A 22953-nucleotide genomic window follows, 5' to 3' on the forward strand; every position below is an offset into this window, starting at 1 on the left:
ACTACATACACGTGTGAACTACATTCGGGAATATCACGAATTCCGAAATAGCTACGTTTGTTCTTCACATCTGACTGAGGTCATCTCAAAGTCATAGTGTAATAGGTCATTGAATTCGTCTTAATACCAATTACAATATTATGAAGTAAATAATATGTATTGCCATTTAAAAAAATTAAGGTGACCTTGACTTTTTTCCTAAAAAGAATATTTTGCAAATTTTTAATATTGCAATTTGTAGCCGATTGAAAACTAATTAACTTTTATCCAAACTAATTTTTGTTAGATCATTGGAAGTGCCAGAAAAATCATGATCACAATTACGTGGGACACCATATATTTTATGTAACAAGTATTTTAATGGGATATAATGTCCATCGACAACATTTTTTGGAATGTTCTTATTTATATTTATATTTTTTTTATTTTACATAATTATTTAATCAATATTAATATTTTCTGTTAATAAATTTTATAAAAATATGTGTTATTAAAAATTAATATAAACTGTTTAATAAATTTGTAAATATTTCTACTTGTTAAGTATTTGGCTATGCAAATTTATACATAATGTGATGCGTTAGCCGTCTATCCGACGCAATGCAAATACTTATAAGAAGTAAGTTAGACTCTTTTTTAAGATTAGAGTACAAAGTGTCACTTGCTGGAAATTTTTGCACTGTATATATGTACTCATGTGGTACGAGTAAACATTATACGGATATCTTCGAAATCGGATTTTATCCATGTGCAAAATTACTAACCATGTAACTAATGCCTTGGTATTTCGAACACTAGTTACATCTAATACTTGACTTTATTTACATGTTATTTCTAATACTTCACTTTTTTATGCATAATACGAAGGCAATAAGTTTTTAGAAAAACATAGTAAAACACATTTTTTTGATCGATTCATTTTTATTTCCCAACATAGTCTCCACAAGAAATAGTCGCAAGGGGCTAAATCTGGCGAATATGCTGGATGAGGAAGTAATTCGTAGAGGAATTCGTTGAATTTGGACCATCGGTGCCGAGCACGTGTGAACCCGTGCATTGTCTTGATGGAAGAGCACTTTCTTCTTCGCCAAATGGGGACGTTTTTTCTTTAAAATGTTGTTGAAATGTTGGTCCAATAAGGTTGCGTAGTAATCAACATTGACCGTTTGCTTCGACGGAAGTTAATCGATATGAATTATATCGCGTGCATCCCAAAAAGCTGTGGCCATTACCTTTCCAACTTCATGATCTTCGCCTTCTTCGGAGCTGGTTCACTCGATAAAGTCGATTGTTTTGACTGATCCTTCGTCTCGGGTGTGAAGTAATGGATCCATGTTTCGTTCACAGTAATGAATCGACACAGAAATTCATCTGGATTATATTGAAACATCTCCAAACATTGTTTTGAAATCGTCACACAGTCGCGCTTATGGTCTACTAGTGAGCAAACGCGGCACCCATCTTGCCGATAGCTTTTTCATACTCAATTGTTCGTGCAAAATTGAAATCACTGTGCCTATGGCCTCAACAAGCTCGCGCACTTTTGACTGGTCGATCAGTCAAAACATCGTGGACTTTATCGAAGATTTCTGGCGTAGCAGCCTCAATTGGACGTCCCGAACGAGATGCATCACATGTGGATGTACGACCACGTTCAAATTCATTCACCCAATTGTATACAGTCGCAAACGCTGGTGCGGATGTGCTATGAACATTATCCAACTCTTTGGCTTTGATTTCTTTCGGCGTTAACCTTTCATATGTAGATTGTTCGAGATCGGTACTTCGAAAGAAAAGCAAGAATTCTGTCAGTCGACCGACATTAATTGTCATTGAACGCATGCACAAATTGAGCTCGTGATTTCATCTCAAACATGATTTTAATCTTCGTTAAAATCATCAAATTCGTCGTTCTTTGTTCCTTTTAAAAACAATTCGTTACACGCAAACAAGTTGTCGTTACCGGCAACGGACAATCGAAGGTTCTAGAACAATTCAATTCGCGCACGCGAGCGCCGCGCTCCGACGAATACGTCACGCGCTGTCACCAATCCCACGCACGGATTTTCTGCCGCGCATGACTGTTACGTTGAACGTCGCTAGAAACGAATCCAAAGCGCCAATCAATTTTGTACACCTAATGCCACGTAATAATCACGATTGTGGCAAAATTTTATTGGATTTTTTCCAAAAGGGAAAGCTCAGATCGAAAGCAATAAATGCTTCGATCTCGCCGTCCTCCTTCTTACTTCCAAAAAGTTCTTAGAGTTCTTAGAGTCATAATCTCGCTTCGAAAAAATCGCCGTGCTAACCGTTTAGTGAAATCGCTATAAATCGAATCTTTCGAGAAGTGCCGAGAAAAATCGCCGTGCTAACCGTTTAGTGAAATCGCTATAAACCGAAACTTTCGAGAAGCTTCGAGGAAAATCGCCGAGATTTTCCATCACCGCGATTCCAAGCTCAATTTGGAAAAGGTGACCGCATTTAATATTCTGTTAATCTTGATCTTTAATTAATTATATCTTTTGACTTTGTAACTGAATACATTAAAGAAATTCTTTTGTTAAATTAAATGACACGGAGTTCTCTTCACTGTCGTGCATCATATCAACCTTGTGCCGTTTTCTCACTCGAATCTGTCCGCGCGGTGCGCTCTCGCACATTTTCTGGTCCTTCGAGCCGGATTTTCGCCGGCATCCGCAGTGTCGAGTGCATCGCGTTCAGTGCGCGTGTTATCAAGAAGATCTGAGAAAGAAGAATTCGCGAGTGAAATCATGAGTGACGAAATAAACGTCTTGCTGAGCTCCCAGCGCCACATCCATGATCGCATGGCCAGGTCAATAACCAATTTGAAGAAATTGGGAACGGCCAACATCACCCACCACACGGTCGAATCCCGCGTGGCGCTTCTCGACCAGATTTGGGCGAAATTTAAGAAGCAACACAATCTTCTTCAAGTTCATTACAAGGACGCCTTCGATGAGAGTGAGTACAACACGTCTCAATTCGTCGATTCCGCCGAAAACACGTACGTGCAGCAGCGCGGCCTGCTGAGCGAGTACCTGGCAAAACTCAAAGCGGAAAATTCTAGTACGGCTCCTCCAAGTGAATCGGGAACCGATTGTTCTACCAAGTCGGCGCTGCCGCGCTTAAAAATCCGATCGCTTGTGAGCAATTCCACGGACTTGCCAAACCATGACACGTTGCTGGACTTTGTCACAAGGAGAACGCCAACTCTCAAAGACGCCAAAGCAAAATCGCTCAAGGTCTCCGACAATCCGTCGCGATCTGCCAAGTCGCATCGCGTCAAGAAATACACCGAGTCTTTCCAATGCGTCCTATGCAAGGGTAAGCACCACGTGATGGTGTGTGAAGAATTCAAGAAAAAATCCGCGGCCGACCGCAAGGCCGTCGCCGAAACTCACAAGCTGTGCTTCAACTGTCTCGGCTCTCATACATTCGCGAAGTGCCAGTCGACGAGGACGTGTGCTACGTGCCAGTCTCGTCACCACACAATGTTACACGACGCGTACGTTTCATCGAAACCTCACGAGGTCAGCTCACTGTCGGCGGTGCGCCGCGACACCGACCACAAGGCTACCTTGCTCGCAACTGCGCGAGTTTCCGTCGCTGATCGTCACGGCAATCAGCATACCACACGCGGGCTCATCGACCAAGGTTCGGAAACTTCTCTGATCTCCGAGGCTCTGGTCCAGCGCCTACGCTTGCCACGCTCTCGATCCGCAATCGAAGTCATCGGCATCAACGGCAAAAGCTCCGGGCCCAGCAGGGGAAAGGTGACTCTCAAGGTGACCTCGTTAACCACAGGGACCGACTTCAAAGTCGGAGCCTTTATTCCGCCACGTCTTTCGCTTTACCACGGCTCTCACGCCAGGATCAGAATGGAGGGGCCACATCTAAAGGGGCTCCAATTGGCTGATCCGGACTACGCAGCGAACGACTCGATTGAGCTACCTTTTGGAGCGGAGGTATGCGCAATCATTCTCCAGGGTGGTCTCCGCAAGGGAGGCCCCCAAGCGCCTATCGCTCAAAAGACACAGCTCGGCTGGATCCTATCGGGAGGTTGCGACCAAGTAACCAACTCAGCACAGCGCCACTCGCTTCAGTGCACCTCAGATCATGAGTCAGCCGACCTTGTGCACCGCTCAACCGCCGATCACGCCGATGGTCAACTCGCCGATGACGATGGACCACGTTTCCCTCGAGGCGCAGATCCGTTACGACACGACTGCTGCGTCGACGATGTCGCAACCGGAGCGCATGAAAAGGACGCTATCGCTCTCCAAGTAGAGCTCCGCAACCTCTGCATGGCGGGCGGGTTCTCTCTCCGAAAGTGGGCCGCCAACTGCCAGGAGCTTCTTCGCGACATTCCGTCTGAGTACAGTCTCACCAGAGACTCGAGGTCGTGGGAACTAGAGAACCACTCAACGCTGGGATTGCGCTGGTATCCAACCAGGGACGAATTCGCCTTCTCTGTTCCTCCTCGCATCGTTGTCGCGTTCACCAGGAGAAGTCTGCTGTCGGAGACCGCTCGATTCTTCGACCCGCTCGGATGGCTGGCTCCAGTGACCATTCAAGCAAAAATTCTCATGCAGTCGGCCTGGCTGCAGCAGCTAGAGTGGGACACACCATTGCCGTCAACCATCGCTGGAAAGTGGAAGCGGCTCTGGGAAGAACTTCCACTGCTTGAGAAGCTCAGAGTCGGCCGCCGGTTCGGCACCTGCGACACGAGCTCTCAACTCGAATTGCACGACTTCGCAGACGCATCCGAAAGAGGTTACGCCGCTGTGAAGTATCTCCGCATCACCGCAAACCACCAAACGAAGACTCTATTGTTGACAGCCAAAAGCAAGGTCGCGCCGATCAAACCTGTTTCTCTCCCGCGACTTGAACTCTGCGCCGCCACCATACTGTCAAGTGTACTCGTGCACACGCGCTCTGTGCTAAAACTAGTTGCAACGCCAGTGATCTTGTGGTCCGATTCCAAGGTCACGCTCCACTGGATTCGAGGTCACGTCTCCCGCTGGATTCCACAAGTCCAAGCAGTGGTCAAGCGATGGCTGCATCAGTGCGTGACATGCACACGGTGGAGGGCTGCCACTCCGCAACCAAAGATGGGAAACCTTCCTCCAGGAAGAGTGACTCCCGCACGACCATTTCTTCACGTGGGCAGCGACTACGTCGAGCCTATCTTCATCAGGACGAGCAAAGGGCGTGGGCACAGCGCTCACAGGGCGTTCATCGCTGTCTTTATCTGTTTTAGCTCCAAGGCCGTTCCTCTCGAGGCTGTTTCAGCTTACACCACCAACGCCTTTCAGGCTGCTCTCCGTCGATTTACATCTCGCCGAGGACTGTGCACGGACATCTACTCCGATTGCGGCACCAATTTTTCGGGCGCCGACCGGCAACTTCGTGAGATGCTCCGAGCCTCCTCGTCACGCGAGTACTTAAATACTCTGGCTACCAGACCGAAATGGACTAAGGATGCTTTGCCACCACGCCTTGGATCGCTATGCATCATTCGCTCCGAGCTCTCGCCGCCAAATAAGTGGCCACTGGCACGGATCACGCAACTACATCCTGGGGACGACAGCGTAGTGCGAGTGGTCACAGTCAAAACCGTCTCATCCGAATTAATTCGTCCTTTGGTCAAATTAGTTTTATTGCCAGAAGAGGCTAACGCGTTTATCTCGCACGCTAATGCGACAAATGTAAAGAAGAGCTTGAATTGATCGCGCGTATTTTCGTGAATCATTCTTTCAATGTTATTTGTCATATAACTCTCGTTTACGGTTCAAGTTCTTCCACGAATTCATTGTATTATATCGCTTGTTGTGTTTTCGCGTTTACGGTTTTTTGTAATCTCTATACGTAACCTTATACACATATCGTCACGGAGATGACGAGGCGGGCGGGATGTTCGAGATCGGTACTTCGAAAGAAAAGCAAGAATTCTGTCAGTCGACCGACATTAATTGTCATTGAACGCATGCACAAATTGAGCTCGTGATTTCATCTCAAACATGATTTTAATCTTCGTTAAAATCATCAAATTCGTCGTTCTTTGTTCCTTTTAAAAACAATTCGTTACACGCAAACAAGTTGTCGTTACCGGCAACGGACAATCGAAGGTTCTAGAACAATTCAATTCGCGCACGCGAGCGCCGCGCTCCGACGAATACGTCACGCGCTGTCATCAATCCCACGCACGGATTTTCTGCCGCGCATGACTGTTACGTTGAACGTCGCTAGAAACGAATCCAAAGCGCCAATCAATTTTGTACACCTAATGCCACGTAATAATCACGATTGTGGCAAAATTTTATTGGATTTTTTCCAAAAGGGAAAGCTCAGATCGAAAGCAATAAATGCTTCGATCTCGCCGTCCTCCTTCTTACTTCCAAAAAGTTCTTAGAGTTCTTAGAGTCATAATCTCGCTTCGAAAAAATCGCCGTGCTAACCGTTTAGTGAAATCGCTATAAATCGAATCTTTCGAGAAGTGCCGAGAAAAATCGCCGTGCTAACCGTTTAATGAAATCGCTATAAACCGAAACTTTCGAGAAGCTTCGAGGAAAATCGCCGAGATTTTCCATCACCGCGATTCCAAGCTCAATTTGGAAAAGGTGACCGCATTTAATATTCTGTTAATCTTGATCTTTAATTAATTATATCTTTTGACTTTGTAACTGAATACATTAAAGAAATTCTTTTATTAAATTAAATGAAACGGAGTTCTCTTCACTGTCGTGCATCATATCAACCTTGTGCCGTTTTCTCACTCGAATCTGTCCGCGCGGTGCGCTCTCGCACAAGATGAATGGAAAAAATACAAAAGTTGTTCGCTTTAATCGTCTACAGAAATGAAACCACACTATGAATTCCGCTCAAAATTTGACAGTAATCAGCTGAAAGATGCTACTTGTCAAAAAGTAATGTGAATGACACTGCGAGTGCCCTCTGACAGATTTTCTAAGAACTTATTGATTAGCCCTCGTACTTGTATAATTCTTGACTTTTTAAATATATACATTTTTATTTATTGTATTTACACAATTCAGAAAGTAAGTACAGTGTAATTATTAAACATGTAAATGATGAATATATAATAGCGTATTTTATTAAATTAAAATATTGAATGAATTTAAAAATATTTCTTATTTGAAGATTATGCGTTTCTTCACGGGGATATTCACAATCAGTATCAGGCTGCTCCTCGCCCTGATGAAGTGGATTTCAAAGTTCACGAAACGTTGGCATTCCAAGAATGGACACGGAGGAAACCCGCGAAACACATAATCTTCATATAAAAAGCATCCGTGAAAGCCTCAAGAATATTGTTTCATGTTGTTATTAAATGTATTTTATAAATACTTAATTAAATGTATTTTATAAATACTTAATAAAATAATTATTAATATTTAATTAATTTAATATTATTAATGAATAAATATTAAATGTTACATATTCGTTTCCAAATTTAAAGATAATTTGGAAAATAGTAATACTTTTATTTTTTAAATAGGTTTCTATTTAATAAATGTACACAATTCATATGTAAATGTGAAACTTTAAAAAATGTAAAGAGAAAAGTGATACGAAAATGTGTAAAAATATATTTTGGACATATGTACAAGTATGTATGTAGAGGAAAGGCCTTTATTATGAGATATCGAGTTCATTTTGGATAAATGCTAGAAGCCTATGGGCAGAATTTAAAAAAATAATAGGTCATTTTGAAAGGAATTTAATAAGCTTTAAAATAACGTTATATAAAATTTAATTCAAATTCAATCTTTTTTAAATTAAAGAAATGTAAGAAATGAGCAAATCGCAAAATCAAAAAATTGTTCTCCTAATATGAGATACTCCGAGAAATTGATAGTAAAACGCAAAATATATCAGTATTGCAATTAAAAAACTGTATTTCATGTTTCTAAAATGCAAATAAACACAGTCAGCATGCGTGAGCATGCGATAAATTGTACCCAAAACTCGTTTTTAGGTAGTTGGAATCAAGCATCGCAGAAATAAGCACTCGATGTTCATTCCAGTTGTCCTTCTTCTATTATTGTACAATAACATTTACTCTTTAGAATGATTTTCACTATAACATAGGAGCATGGATTATTTCATATTAGAAATAATCTGGGTAATAATCTCATATTATATGATTTCTACGCCTTATGGTTTTACGATCATCAAATCTAACTTCTGTAATTAAACAATTCAACATATCCCATATATTAGTACGGCCTTACTCTATTACTATATGAAGAATTTATTGTCAAATATTCATTAAAGGCTTATCTGAAACTTGAAGACATCCAAATTCTAAAATCTTTTTTACAATGACTATAGGTATGATCTAATAATGAATTTTCTAAATAGTTTTTAATCCAAAAGCAATAAATTTATGGTGGGATCAATAGATAGCGTTTATTATTAGTTTAGCAGAAACACCGCTCATATTAGGCACTTATCTCATAATAGAGAGCTTTCCTCTATATATGCATTTAGTTATTCAAAAAATTATTATTCATCATTAAAGGCATTTAGTATACAAGAAAATTAAACTGGACCTGTATAATAATGAACATAATTTTAATCTTAAAATTTATCACTTTCAACTTTGTGTTGCAAACGCAAGTGAGCATATATAAGCAGGGTGCGTCATCAAAATCCGGACAAATCGAACAATATCTTTAAACAAAATGTTTTTAATGAAAAATTAAATATTACAAAAATTCCTTTTACATGACACTTGGGAAATCCCTGTAGAACACAATTATTCGATATATCTTCCATTAGCTTGAATGACGGTCTCTATTCTCTGAAATGTTCGCACGCACGTTATAATGTAGCGCTGTCCATGCCAACAAATGCTGCCTCAATAGCGGTCCTTTATGACATCACATTGGGATACTGAGACTTGTTTGTGACCCTTTCAATTACGCTCCATACGTAGTAATTCAAGGGATTTAAATCTGGGCTGTTGCGAGACCAGAATGGGAGCCGAGACGAGCAACTCGGCTTGTCCTAGCAGTCTCAGAGAGCATCTGTCGTATCTTTAATGCGTACGATTTGTATCGAAAGTCCTCCTCGGCAATTCGACGCATGTTGGCTCGCTTACATCATCAATCGATGCTAATTTTCGCCTTGGGTCATCCGAAATCAGCACTTAAGCCCTTCCAATGACTACGGGGGGTCCTCGCGGTGCGTTCTTTCGAGTGACTCTTCCTCGTTGGCATACTGGAACCTTAGTTGGACTGTTCTAAAGCCGTATTTTGCCACGTCATAAATGATTGATCTCAGGATATCCAAAGAACCCAATTATTTCCGTTGCCCAATTATTTCCGAGTGCTCAGCGCGAAGGCTTTCCGATGATCGCTCTTCGATTATACTTCGCACTTCATTTCAACATCGCGGCTATTTAAGAATATACTGTTTACTAGGAGCATCAGGCTTTCTCGGACGCCAACAACAACCTCTATGCGGAGGCACAATATAACGGAAAAGTTAAATTGAAATTTGTACGAATTTTGGTGACGCACTCTGTACTGGATGTTTCTTGTAACTTGATCATTTAAAATATTTCTGTTGTTTTTGATGATACGAGAAAAACTACAAGGGATCTTGTTCTATTTGAAGAATAGAACTTGTTCAGAAGAATAGAATTTATTCACATACTATGATGAGCACAACATTTTTCTGAAGATCATATTTTTTTAGACTTCAGGGTCACTGCACTTCTTTAAACCACTTCTATAAATCACTTTTTTAAATGGAATTGTAAGATTTTTTACGCAATATATATAATTATTTTACATATAAAAGTATATGTTATTTATTATTTAATATTTCATGTTAATATATTAGAATAAAGTATAAGATATTTATAAACTGTTGGTCTTTTATCTCACTACTTATGCAGAATAATTAGAGGAATCATATTGCATAAAAAAAATCATGCAATTCCATTTCAAAAAGTGGAGGTAATAAAAGTGGAGGTATCATCAAAAACAAAATATCTGTAATGATCAAGTTAGAGGAAACACTCTGTATATACTATCTCAGTTTGCACATCACGAGGAAAAACTGAAAATATTTTTATTATATAATATTATACAATTTCATGTTTTCTTATCAATTAAATTAAAAGTTAATCGATTTAGCCAGTGAAATACGTAATATTCAAGTGTATTAAAGTGTATTAATCTTAATGCATTTAAATATTTATTTATGGACGACAAGCCAAATTAAAAGAAATAGAAAATATTTTGAAAAAAGAAACAAAAACGGAAATTATAAATAACGAAACAGCAGAAGAAACAAATGCAGATATAATAAGTGACAACATAATGCAGGTTGATAAAGATGAGCGAGCTAGTGAGTAATTATGTATAGATATTAAGTAATATGAGTCTTGAAGTAAGTAGTGACGAAGAAAGAGACATATGCACACTACAGAGAAGATGAATTGCAAAAAATATTACGAAAAGATAGCGAGTCTGAAGAATACGAAGATTTAATTACGAGTAGCAATGTCAATGCATTTCGTCTAGAGGTAAGTAGTATGCCTGGAAAATGTATAGTAGATTTTGTATATGTCTTTGAACAATTACACGAAAAGTTCGACGATCATGACAAAAAATTTGACTGTAATTTTCGGGATTTAGTATTCGTCAGTGCTCGTGCATACAGTTTGAAAAATCAATGTTTCTTTCAATGTCGAATGTGCTATGTAAAAACAGGTGTGGAGTGAACTATCTCCGAATGAAAGTTTAGACATAAATACAGAAGCAGTGGCTGGCTATATTTTAATTGGTACAGGATATACACTATTAGAAGAAAGCTTAGCTGCAATGGATATTCCATGTATGACAAAGAAAACATACGAAAGAATACATGAAACCATTACGCAAGGAACTATTAATAAAAGCTGCTGAAGAAAGCATGACTGCTGCAGCTAATGAAGAATTAGCATTACAATGTAATGAAGTAATAAATGGAATACCGCATATAGCTGTAACAGGTGATGGAAGCTGGATGAAAAAATCATACAGAACAGACCAATATGATTCTTTATCTGGTGTAAGCACAATTTGTGGTGCGACAACAGGTAAAGTATTACATATGTCTAGGAGAAATAAATATTGTTCAATATGTGTAAAAGCAAAGAAGCTAAATAAAGAACCTACTATTCATAAATGTTATAAAAATTGGGATCGAGACTGTAGTTCTACAAATATGAAAGCAGATGCGATCGTAGAAGAATTTTAAAAAAGCGCAAAAGAGCGCGGAGTAATTTATTCCACATATATAGCGGATGGAGACAGCAGCGTATATAGGAAAATAATACAGGCAAACCTGCATCCCGATATATTTATAGAAAAGATTGAATGTCGGAATCATTTACTACGCAATTTAACAATCAAAACTAAAGATATAGCTAAAACAAAAGGATGTTTTGGAAAATTAAGATATGTGATTGACAGTCGTACACTTAGAATTAGAACAGCTGTGACGAAAGCTGTATAATATCGTTTGGAAGACCAGATCAATATGCAGGAAAAAATTATGTCTCTAAAAATAGATCTTAATAATGTCATATATTACGTTTTTGCGAGCATAATGAATGTGCGAAAATTGGATACTTCTGTGATGGTCGCAGAAAGAAAATGAAGAAAATTATATTCCACAATTGAAAAAACTATATGAAAAACTGCAATGAAATATTTAACATGAAATACTAAAAGTTTATCGCAGAATAAAGACAACAATAGAGTTGAAATTTTCAACTCTGTAATATCAAAATGGTGGAAAAAGAATTAATTTCGATCTAAGAGGATTAGACACGTTGTTATGCTGCTGTTGTCGCATTTAACACTGGTGAACCAATAAGTGGTCTAAGCAATATATTCTTGGAACGAAACCAGGGAAAATAGCTGTGGATTTTGAAAATAAAAAAAGATTTGCACAAATTGCATATGGTACAAAGAAAAGATCGATGGTATGGAAAATAAAATGTACACAGACAAGGATTATGGGCTGCAACCTGATGCTCCATTAGCAGAAATGGAATTGAGAAAAACAGAATATATGCATATGTTACGAGATTGACAAATAAATCAAGTAGCAATAGAAGAAGAAACGAAGGAATAAGCGGAAACTGGAATGTGGCGATATTATTACACGCAAAAGTGATAACCGCTTCTCATTTCGGACATATATGTAAAATGAAGGAAAGTACTTCTTGTGTCTCAAGAGTGAAATCGATAACATATTCACAAGAACTTAATGTGGAATCATTAAAACATGGAATTCAACACGAGGAAATTGCACGTAAAAGCATCGAAAGTATTCTGAACCTCAAAATTAAGCGTTACAGATTATTTATAGATTCCGAAATCTTCTATTTTTAGGCGCTTCTCCAGATAAAATAATAGAAGAGGACGGTACTGTCGAGATCAAATATCCTTTCGCTGCACGGTTGTTAATACCAGAAGATGCGATAACAGAAAATATATCCAATCTGCAGTCGTTATATAAGACTAAAGACGATGAAAAAATGAATCGCAGTCATGTATATTATTATCAGATACAAAGACAATTACACATTACGCAGTGTTCGAGATGCATCCTAAAAATCAGTTTTTGTAGATTCGGTATATGTGCAACGGGCGGAGTGGAAGCTTCTGGAAAAATTTCAAACATTTCTAGAAGCTTCTCAAAAACACAAACTTGACAATCACCTCGTCAATAAGGGCAAAAAGTATAATCAACCCGCATATCGTACGTACATAAATCCCAACCGCCAAAACGGCAATCGAAATCAGATTGGTCACAGCGCACGCGAGCTCGCGTGACGCGAAACGCATAACACTCCGACATCCCAATCAGGATTCCTGATTTGGGAATGATGCGGGCGCGCGTGGCAATAACGTACCGCTTGGCCGTCGCGGCCAATTGTCAATCGCGACCCGAATCATGAAGATCATCTCAATTTTTATAATTTTCTAGAATCTCATAAGCAATTAAAAAAGAAAGCCTTTGTTCTACCAAGAGAATAAAAGGCCGAATCGATCTGCGATTCCTGCTTCTTCGCCTTTTTTGGGCCAAGTAAACGCTCTGAAAAAAGTACAATCGCCTGTGAGATACTCCGTCGCCAGAAAACCGCCGCGTTCGATTCGTGATCAAGGATTCGCGTAAGTCAAACTGTAGTTCAAATGCCTTCTCGCTCAAATTTTTTTCGCTGTCGATCTCGCTTTGACTCGCTCTCGAACATACAGTGACAGTATTGCATATTCGCATTATGGACATTCGTATTAAAAACGAAAAAAATTGTACGAGATGATATCTTCTGGACCGAAAAAATGGTAAATAAATTAGTGCAATTTTATGAATGTGTGTACTGCCAGAATTATTTAATCCAAGGCAGAAGAGGGATATGTCTATTCATGATTCCGAATATATTATTGTAGTAAAAAGAAGAAAAATGATAAAAAAACAAAAGGAATAGATACACATGAAAGTAACAAAAGACATTTTTATTACGAAGTAATGAAATTATTTCCCCATTTTGCGCTCTGCGCTATAAGTAATATTAAAATGCATTCTGCGCTCTGCGCAGTAAGCAATATTCAAATGTATTCTGCATTTTTCGCAGTAAAAGCAGAAACAATACATTCAGCGATATGCGCTGTTGATGATGTACAAATATATACTCGACTCATTAACCTGCATTCTGCACAGTACATGTGATAACATTAAAAAGTACATCATAAAATGTGTTTACGTATTATCTACATTGAACATATAATGAAACAATATTTTTCTATATATATAATACGCATTGCCGTGCAGGAACTGTGCAGATGCAATTAATCAACTAAATGTATGGGCGCATTTACATTTTACCGTTAGAAATGAAAATTGATATTCTCTAATGGATAAATGTGATTGCTCATGTGTACAACTTTGAGTAATAACTATTTAAAAGTATCAACACCGCGAAACTTCAACAGGCTTTTTTTATGCTTATGTATATATATATATATATATATATATATATATGAATATTTATTCATTCATTTATTTATTTATTCATTCATTCGATAATGCAACATCCCAAAGTCGGGACAGAATCTACCTCTCGCATGCCCGTGGTGCGCACGCAGATTGTATACAGACATACGGGATGATTTAACGCTGACAATAGTGTATAAACATATAATTATATAGAAAATATATACATACAGCCTTCAATCTTTTGTAATAAATTACAATTTAAATACAAGAAAAATAATAATACTGAAAAAACATTAAAAATAATTAAAAGGATAATTTAGAAAAAAATCAAGTTTAGAGAAATGTAAAAAAATTGCTAATGTATAATTATATACAATTGTATACAATTATACATTTATATACAATTGTAGATGTAATTTTTTTACATTTCTCCAAACTGGATTTTTTTCTAAAGGAAATGTAACATGCGAAAACTATTCTTTTCATTATTTTTAATGTTTTCTCATTATTGCCATTATTTTTCTTGTTTTAAGCAGTAATTTTATAAAAAAAAAGTATTAAGGACATATGACATGTTTGAATACATATTTCATTTATAATCATATAATCATTTTTGTTTATATATATTTATACATGTAAATAATCATGTAAATAAATTGAAATATATTAATATATAAAAATTTTTCGCTCATTTATGCACATTATGGTTTTTTAAAAGAAGGTCATCAACATTCAAAGCAATTAATCAGAGATTTTCATCGTTTATTGGAATGCCAAAGAATTGTACAAAAAAATCAGAAACTCTAACAGAAAACTGCAGAAGAATTGGCAATTGTGGAGAAAATCCGTTTTCGCCTTCGGCGCGCTGAGCGAACAAGACAGCGCTACAGCGCGAAAAAACATGTGTCCTTCTCTGGTCGCTTGTTTCAAGCGACCGAAAATGCATTCTCGGCGATCTCGGCCGCTCGGCGTGTATCAACAAGGGGCAAGAGGTATTCTGAATAACGTAAATTTTAATAAATTATACTAATAATGTACCTCTCCCATTAATCCAGAATAGTATTAATCACTATAAATTATGTAAAAACGCAACAATTTACGAGATATTTAATTGTATATGATTTTTCATGTTATACAGGGTACGTCACCAAAATCCGGACAAACCGAACAATTTCTTTAAAGAAATTGTTTTTAATGAAAAATTAAATATTACAAAAAAATCTTTTTATATGGTACTTGGGGGATTCCTTGTACAATTATTCGATATATTCCCCATTAGCTTGAATGACGGTCTCTATTCTCGGTCTGAAGCGTTCGCACGCATGTTGTAATGTAGCGTTGTCCATGCCAACGAATACTGCCTCAGCGGTCTTTAATGACATCACATTGGGATGCCGAGACTTGTTTGTGACCCTTTCAATTACGCTTCATACGTAGTAGTCCAAGGGATTTAAATCTGGGCTGTTGGGAGGTTAGAATGATGGGAGCCGAGACGAGCAACTCGGCTTGTCCTTCCAGCTTCAGAGAGCATCTGTCGTATCTATCTGTATACGATTTGTATCGAAGGTCCTCCTCGGCAATTCGATGCATTGTTGGCTCGCTTACACCAACAATCGATTCAAATTTTCGCAACGATTGCCCTTGGTCATCCGAAATCAGCGCTTAAGCTCTTTCAACGATTGCAGGAGCATTCTTTCCTCGCGGTGCATTCTTTCGAGTGACTCTTCCCTACCTTCGTTGGCCTATTCTAAAGCCATATATTTGATCATAACATCATAAACGATTGATCGGGTATCCTAAAAACCGAATTATTTCCATTGCTGAGCGCCCAGTGAAGGCCTTCGATGATCGCGTCTCTTCGATTATACTCCGCATTTGATTTCAACATCGCGGCCATTTTAAGAATATGACTGTTTACTAGAAGCATCAGGCTTTCTCGGACGCCAAAAACAATCTCTGTGCAGAGGCACAATATAGCGGAAAATTGAAATTTGTTCGGATTTTAGTGACGCACCCTGTACTAGATGGGGTGAAAAGTAACCTCCTTGACCGCCAGAATGCGCCACTACTGCAAAAAAGTTTATGGTGCCTTGTAGTCCGTTCATATTTAGGCAGACATGCCAAGTGGCAGTGCGATACTGCCCTTAGTTTTGTTTTGAGAGCTGATTGTTGTTGACGTGTTTGCGAAAACGATTTTCGTTCTCTCATAAAACATTATTTTTTGAGAGGCAAAACGGCGAAGGAAACAAAAGAAAAGTTGGATAAATATTATGTGGCTAATACTCCGTCAGATTACACCGTCAAATATTGGTTTCGAGAGTTTCGTGGTGGCCGCAACTCCACTACCGATGAAGTCCGCAGCGGCAGGCCCTCCGATGCGGTTACCGAGGAAAATGTCAAAAAAATACATGAAATGGTGTTGGCTGACCGGAAAGTGAAGGTGCGCGAGCTAGCAGATGCTACAAAGATTAGTACTGAGCGAACACGCCATATTTTGGGCGAGATTCTGCATAAGAAAAAAATTTTTTTCATTCCCAAGGAGGTTACTTTTCACCCCACCTAGTATACCTTCTTCAACTCAAGTAGCAAAAAGTTCGTGTGGTCGAGCTTATAAGATATTCGATCGGACCGCTGGACTTAACATCGAATTCTGTTTTTTTCTTTTGCTGTTTTTATAATTTTTTTTTCTGAAATAAATAATCTTAGTAGTAAACATACATCAAATATATTTTCACAGAATTTTTTAAATAATTCGTATATGAAATTTAGAAACAATAATTATAGGAAAAAATTCATTAAAAATATCATTTTATAATGCACAACTAAAAGCTTTAATATGTTGTATAATTCTAAAAAAATTTTGTATTTGTCTATTGAAAAGCGAAGTGAATTTTTTTCCTATAGTTGCTTTAAAACTTTCTACTCGAATTATTATATTTACAAACATCTGTGAAAATATATTTGACCTCTTCGATGACTTTGACATATGTTATAAAAGTGAGACTGCCAATTCATTTATAAGAAAAAGTTGATCAATACTCTCACCTCTCAACATATATCAAGGTCAAGATCATCGAAGAGATGTCTCCTAATGTAAAAGAATATCATGTTTATTACTAATTTTACTTATTTCAGAAAAAGAACTATGAAAAAAGGCAAAAAAAGTATAAGGAGTTATCTTTGGATCTCCAAGCGTTCCAATTTCGTACCTTACAAATTCGACCATACGAATTCCTTACTACTCGAGTTTATGAAGGAGGTATACAACGTACATGAAAAATCATAAACAATTAAATATTTCGTTAACTATTGCATTTTCATTTGATTTATACCATTCTGGATAAATGGGAGAGATACACTATTACTACAATGTATTAAAACTTATATGTTATCTAGAATGCCCCTCGCCTCTTATTGATATATGCCAAAGGGTCGAGATTGTCGAGAAAACATTTTCGATCGCTTGAAACAAGCAACCACAGCGAAAAGGATAGATGTTCTCTCTAGGAAGATGTTCTCTCGCTCTGTAACGCTGTCTCGTTCGCTCTCGGCACGCCAAAGGCAAGCACACGGACATGGTGTGTGTGTGTGACTACCGGCAGAGAGAAACCCTCTGCTACCGGTTTCGCCAGACCGCTGTCTGATTCGGTATCGCTACCGTCAACGTAGAGTTCTTGGCTGACAAGGGGAATTTTACAACTGACCGGAACCGATTTGATTCTCCATGAAATATGTTATAAAACACGAAAATCTAAGAGACACGTATTTTTTTTATACGTGCACTAATTAAGAGTAAAACTCTCCTTTGAAAAAAAACGATATTTTTCTTTCGAACTGAATATCGTGGGAAATATAAAAGATAAAAAAAAAATTTTTTTAATAAAAATTATATGTTTTAGGAGTACTTTAAAATTATAAAGAAAAAAAAATATTTTTTTGTTTAATAAAATACCCCCACCATCCGTAATTTTCTTAAATTTTCAATTTTTTTACTATCAATATACGTAAGCAATTGTTGTTGGAACAATAAGATATATGAAAAAATGTCTTAAGTAAAATTTGTATAATTTTTTACACGTGTGTGTATTTAGATTTTGTAAGTATATATTTTTAAGATATACACACACACACACACACAATATATATATATATATATATATATATATATATATATATATACATATTAACCCTATTATTATTTCTTTAACATTAAATTTCTTTCATGAATCAAAATTAAAAACAATTTTATACCAAAACATTTTTTTATAATAAAATTATGGTTTAGATTAGTATCTTTAAAAAATAATTATTAAGATTAGTATCTTTAAAAAATAAATTTTTAAAAAATTGTTGCATTTAAAATTACATTGAATTGTTAGAAAATCTCACGTCTGAAGAATTCGTCACGTGTAAAAAACTATACATATAATTTCATATATCTTATTGTTTTGACTGGAAACATCTGAAGATCTATCTTGGGAAGCAGTTGAAAAAAAAATTATATTGCAAATAATTTGTAAATTAAGTATATAAAGTAATGAAAATAGGATTAAAGTATATAAAGTAAATAAAGTATACAAAATAAGCAAACATACGTATGTAAAAATGAAAATTTATTATTAATAACATTATATAGTTACATTTTCGTAAGAAATTGTTTTAAAAGTTCTTTCTCTTTGAATCGAATTGTTTTCTTTTTGTTAAATTCTAATTGTGTTCTTTTGTTTTCGTTCTGTTCCATCACTTTTATTTGTTCCTCCTCCAACTGCAACCAATTTTTTTCTCATTTTGTAAGCCTCCTTTGAATCTTGTCTTTTTTGGCCACTTTTTAATGCAATACAACGTCCGGAAACTGAATCTGATATTTCTGCTGAACTCGGCCTATCGTTTAAATGTTCATTTTCTAACGTGCAATTAGAATTACTATTATTGACAGCGATGTCCAATTCTATAAATGAACCAGCAGCAATCGGATTAAACAATGGCGAAGATCTTGTATTCGAATGTGGACACAGAATAGAAAGAGTGTAGTTCATTGAGAGACTACTTGGAGAAAGCGTGAATCGACTGAAATTTGTTAAAATGCTACTTGGTCTTAACATAGTTGTAAATGCTTAGTCTGTGATTTGATTGAACAAGATCGAACCGAAGTTTATGAAAAAAAATTTTCCGTTCAATAGGATGACGTCCGCTCCCGCAACATGTTGAAGGAGCAATGCGGAAGGTACGCCATTCAGCGGATAGTTCCGTAGCGCTCTTTACTGCAGAATGTGCCCATTGATAAATGATTACTGTATTAAAGTCTGTGTTCTATAAGGCTCGTTTAGTAAATTATTGTATTAAATACTTATCAAAAGTTTATATTTCTAATAATAATAAATTAAATAAACTTAAAATTTGTTACAGACTTTTTATATTAATAAAAATAATAAAAATAAATACATATAAAATATGAAAGCTATAGAAGTTAACGCTGATTATAAATATGTGTAATTTCTAAAAGATATACATCGATTGGAATACGATTCAATGTCTCACGTTTGCTCCATGACGATCACATATAGAAAAGTTCGATATTGAGATGCTATGTAACAACACAAATTAACGGCGTTAGAATTAAGAAGTATCAGACTGAAGATTAAAGATGAAGATTTAAAGATGAGTTGCAACGTTTCAATTCTTATTGTTTTATATCGATACTACATATCTTTTGGAAATTGCGCATATTTATAATCAGCGTTGACTTCTATAGCATTCATATTTTATATGTATTTATTTTTTATTATTTATATAATATTTCTAAGTTGAATGTGATACAATCGTTCTAGTCATCAACTAAGCTTTATTTTTCATTTATAAATGTAGAAAATAATTTTTTAATCATATTAGTCATCGAGACAGCTTTAATTTGTTAATAAATAATTAATAATATTTTTATATTTTATGTAAATTTAAGAATAATCGTAAAGATATTAATTTTGTTTTATATACAGTGAATGCAAAAAGTATTCGTACAGAGAAAATTTTTTAAAAAAACTTTATTTTAAAAAAATAAATATTATCCAGTGATAAAAGAGTCATCGAATTGATGTCGAATTGATATCGATACAATGATTCAAATACCAATTTGACGTCGATTCGATATTTAATTGATGATTATTTCTTGCAGGGTAATTATTCATAAAAAATAAAATAGACTGTATGTTTCTTAAAATTATATATACCAAAAAGATGTGTATTAATTATAGAAAATATATCATCTGAAAAATAGGTCAAAATTAAAAGTTGTGCTGTTTGGATCAAAAAATATTCGTACAATTGAGAAATTTGACTTCTGAAATCAGGAATACATGCAAATTTCGTTCGTTTTGTTAAAATAGAATGTATTCGTTGTATAAAATTGCTCTAATTAATGTTTATTTTCTATAAATAAGACTTTTTTTATAAAAAATTTCCTTGTACTTTTGCACTTATTGTACATTATTTTTGTTACAAATGAAGTGTAATTATGTTTTACATAGATTTTATTTTTTGTACAATAGCTGTTTTGTTTAATGAATACTGGTAAGGTTTTTGGCAGATTTCCCTTACCCTTGCAAGGAATTTTGATATTCATAGTTTCCCAAATGAGTTATTCATTTTTTATCTATTTAAAATGTGCTTTGTTTGTAAAATTATTTCATCACTTATCCTTAGGATTGATTCTGTATCTTGGAACGAGGTAAAAATTATAAAAGTGAGCAAATTTATCAGAATACTAATAATTTTATTGGTGAACACCTAGTAAATCAGCTCATTTTTGTAATTTTCACCTTGTTTCAAGATACAGAATCGACCCATATGTTATCATTTATATAAATATTATCATTTATTCACATTAATATGAGATGCTCCTGCACACATCCACATGTCTATCAAGCTAGAATATCAACATGAACATAATCACATGAGACACATAGAGGTTTTAGTACTCTTTTTGTTCTAATTTGTTGCTCTAATCCCGATTTTGTTACTCTAGCCGTTTAGCAAAAAATAATTTTTCTGCTGGCTTTTAAAGTTAGAATGCACATTTAAAAAAATAATAAAAATTTTAAAAATCACTATAATTTAATGCTAATTATGTGCTTTTAACATAGTTTCAATTTCGGTGCGCTATCTTTCACGCCTGAAACCACTCCAAAACGTATATCGCACAAGAAAAAATTACTAAAAATAAGATATAATAGAGATATAAAAAAGAAACACTTATGCTACAATTTAGTGGTAATTATGTGCGTAACAGTAACTAGTTTAAATTTCAGAGCGCTATCATTTACGCAATAAATCACATTTGCGGAAAACAACTTCTACACCATACATGTCTCTTTTGCTATAAAACCAATCAGCAGAATTTCTAATGAAACTCTAATAATCGAAATATCGTGCACTATCTCAAAATGTACTGTATGCGGACGATTTTTGTGCTGCATTCCTTATGTGTAAAAATCATCCCAAAGTCCGCATTTTGGCTAGGAGAAACTTGTTGTTTTTTGCGACTTACAGTCAGCAACAAATTCGAGTATGGATATATTTTAATAGTACATGTTACGAGGAACACTTTGGTACTAAAAAAAACATGCGAGCAACAAATTCTTCAAACAATGTTTAAAAAAATTTTCGTGCGTAATGCGTACAACCGGAATAAACTAATTATTTTTCATTAATCAAAGTTAGCAACAAATTCGGATATTGACATATTTCGATAGTATGTGTTATGAAGAACATTTTGGTATCAAAAATATGCGAATGATAAATTCTTTAAGCAATACTTAAGAAAACTTAATGCTCGGCACGAGCGCTCATTCGAATAAACTAATTATTTTTCATGTGTCAGTGTTAGAAACAAATTCAGATATTGATATATGGACAGATTCAACTGATACAGCTATAATGTGCGATACATCTAAGGACGACCGTTTTTTTTTTTGCGATACATGACGTCTTGAATTACGATATCGCGCTTTTATCTTAATGCCGAAACTCCTCCGATGTCGTATCTCCAGATCAAAGATACCGCTCGCATTATGTCTTTTATTCATTCTCTTTCCTTCAATTTTCTCTGTCGTTTCTTTAAACTTTGTCTTCGCCAATGGTGGCAGTGTACGCCCTTAGTCTTAATTCTGCTGTTTTAGAGTAACTGTCATTCATACACGTTCTTCGAAAACGAATAATTTAATGAATTTGGTTTTTTTTTACAATAACGTATTTGATATAATAGTAGTGCAATTTGTTATCATGAAACCAATTCGTGGTCAACCTAGGAATGTTTCTCATGTGGATATCATTGAAATATATGAAAAAATGTAAAAATGATACTCGTATAACCCAATCAGTAAAGAAATGTTTCTGAAATGTTTTTTAAACACTTTTTTTCATTGCAAAAAGTACTTAAAAATGTGTAATGGAATATATCCTTTTTCATTAATTAAAAAGACATTTTTGTTACATTTAAAAAACATTTTTTTAACGTTTAAAAAATGTTTATTTAACATTTGAAAAAACATTAACGTTAAAAAATGTTTTTCAATGTTAAAATTATTTGAATAAAATTAGAAAAATTAGTAATGTAGAATCATTCTTTTAATTTATTTTTTTATCAACAGTGCCCCTAAATCTCAGACAATTAATTTTATTAATTATTTCTAATTATATTTTAATCTTTTTCACTTACTGCATGCGATCGGGTTTTGAATTTAGAATCTCAAAGTTATGAGTCTCGTAATCTGATAAGTCCCTTATCTGTTACGCCATTTGCTATTAATGCACACAGTTCTTATTGTCCATATATGGAAAGCTCCTAAGTAGTCGCGGCGGCTATGTTGGAATCGTCAAAGCGAAGAATGAAACATTAATTTATGCAGCATG

At 35.7% G+C, this 22953-nt stretch overlaps 1 protein-coding gene and 1 pseudogene across 4 annotated transcripts in view; one reads left to right on the forward strand and one right to left on the reverse strand.

Annotated features, from left to right (window-relative positions):
* Nucleotides 1–22953, reverse strand: part of LOC105144011 (uncharacterized) — a 488432-nt gene that overhangs the window by 272431 nt on the left and 193048 nt on the right. The gene's annotated exons all lie outside the window — the stretch shown is intronic.
* Nucleotides 10380–14034, forward strand: LOC147909066 (uncharacterized; annotated as a pseudogene).

Source organism: Acromyrmex echinatior, chromosome 7, assembly GCF_024713525.1.
Source record: "Acromyrmex echinatior isolate Ae372 chromosome 7, ASM2471352v2, whole genome shotgun sequence".
Taxonomy (NCBI): Eukaryota; Metazoa; Arthropoda; class Insecta; order Hymenoptera; family Formicidae; genus Acromyrmex; species Acromyrmex echinatior.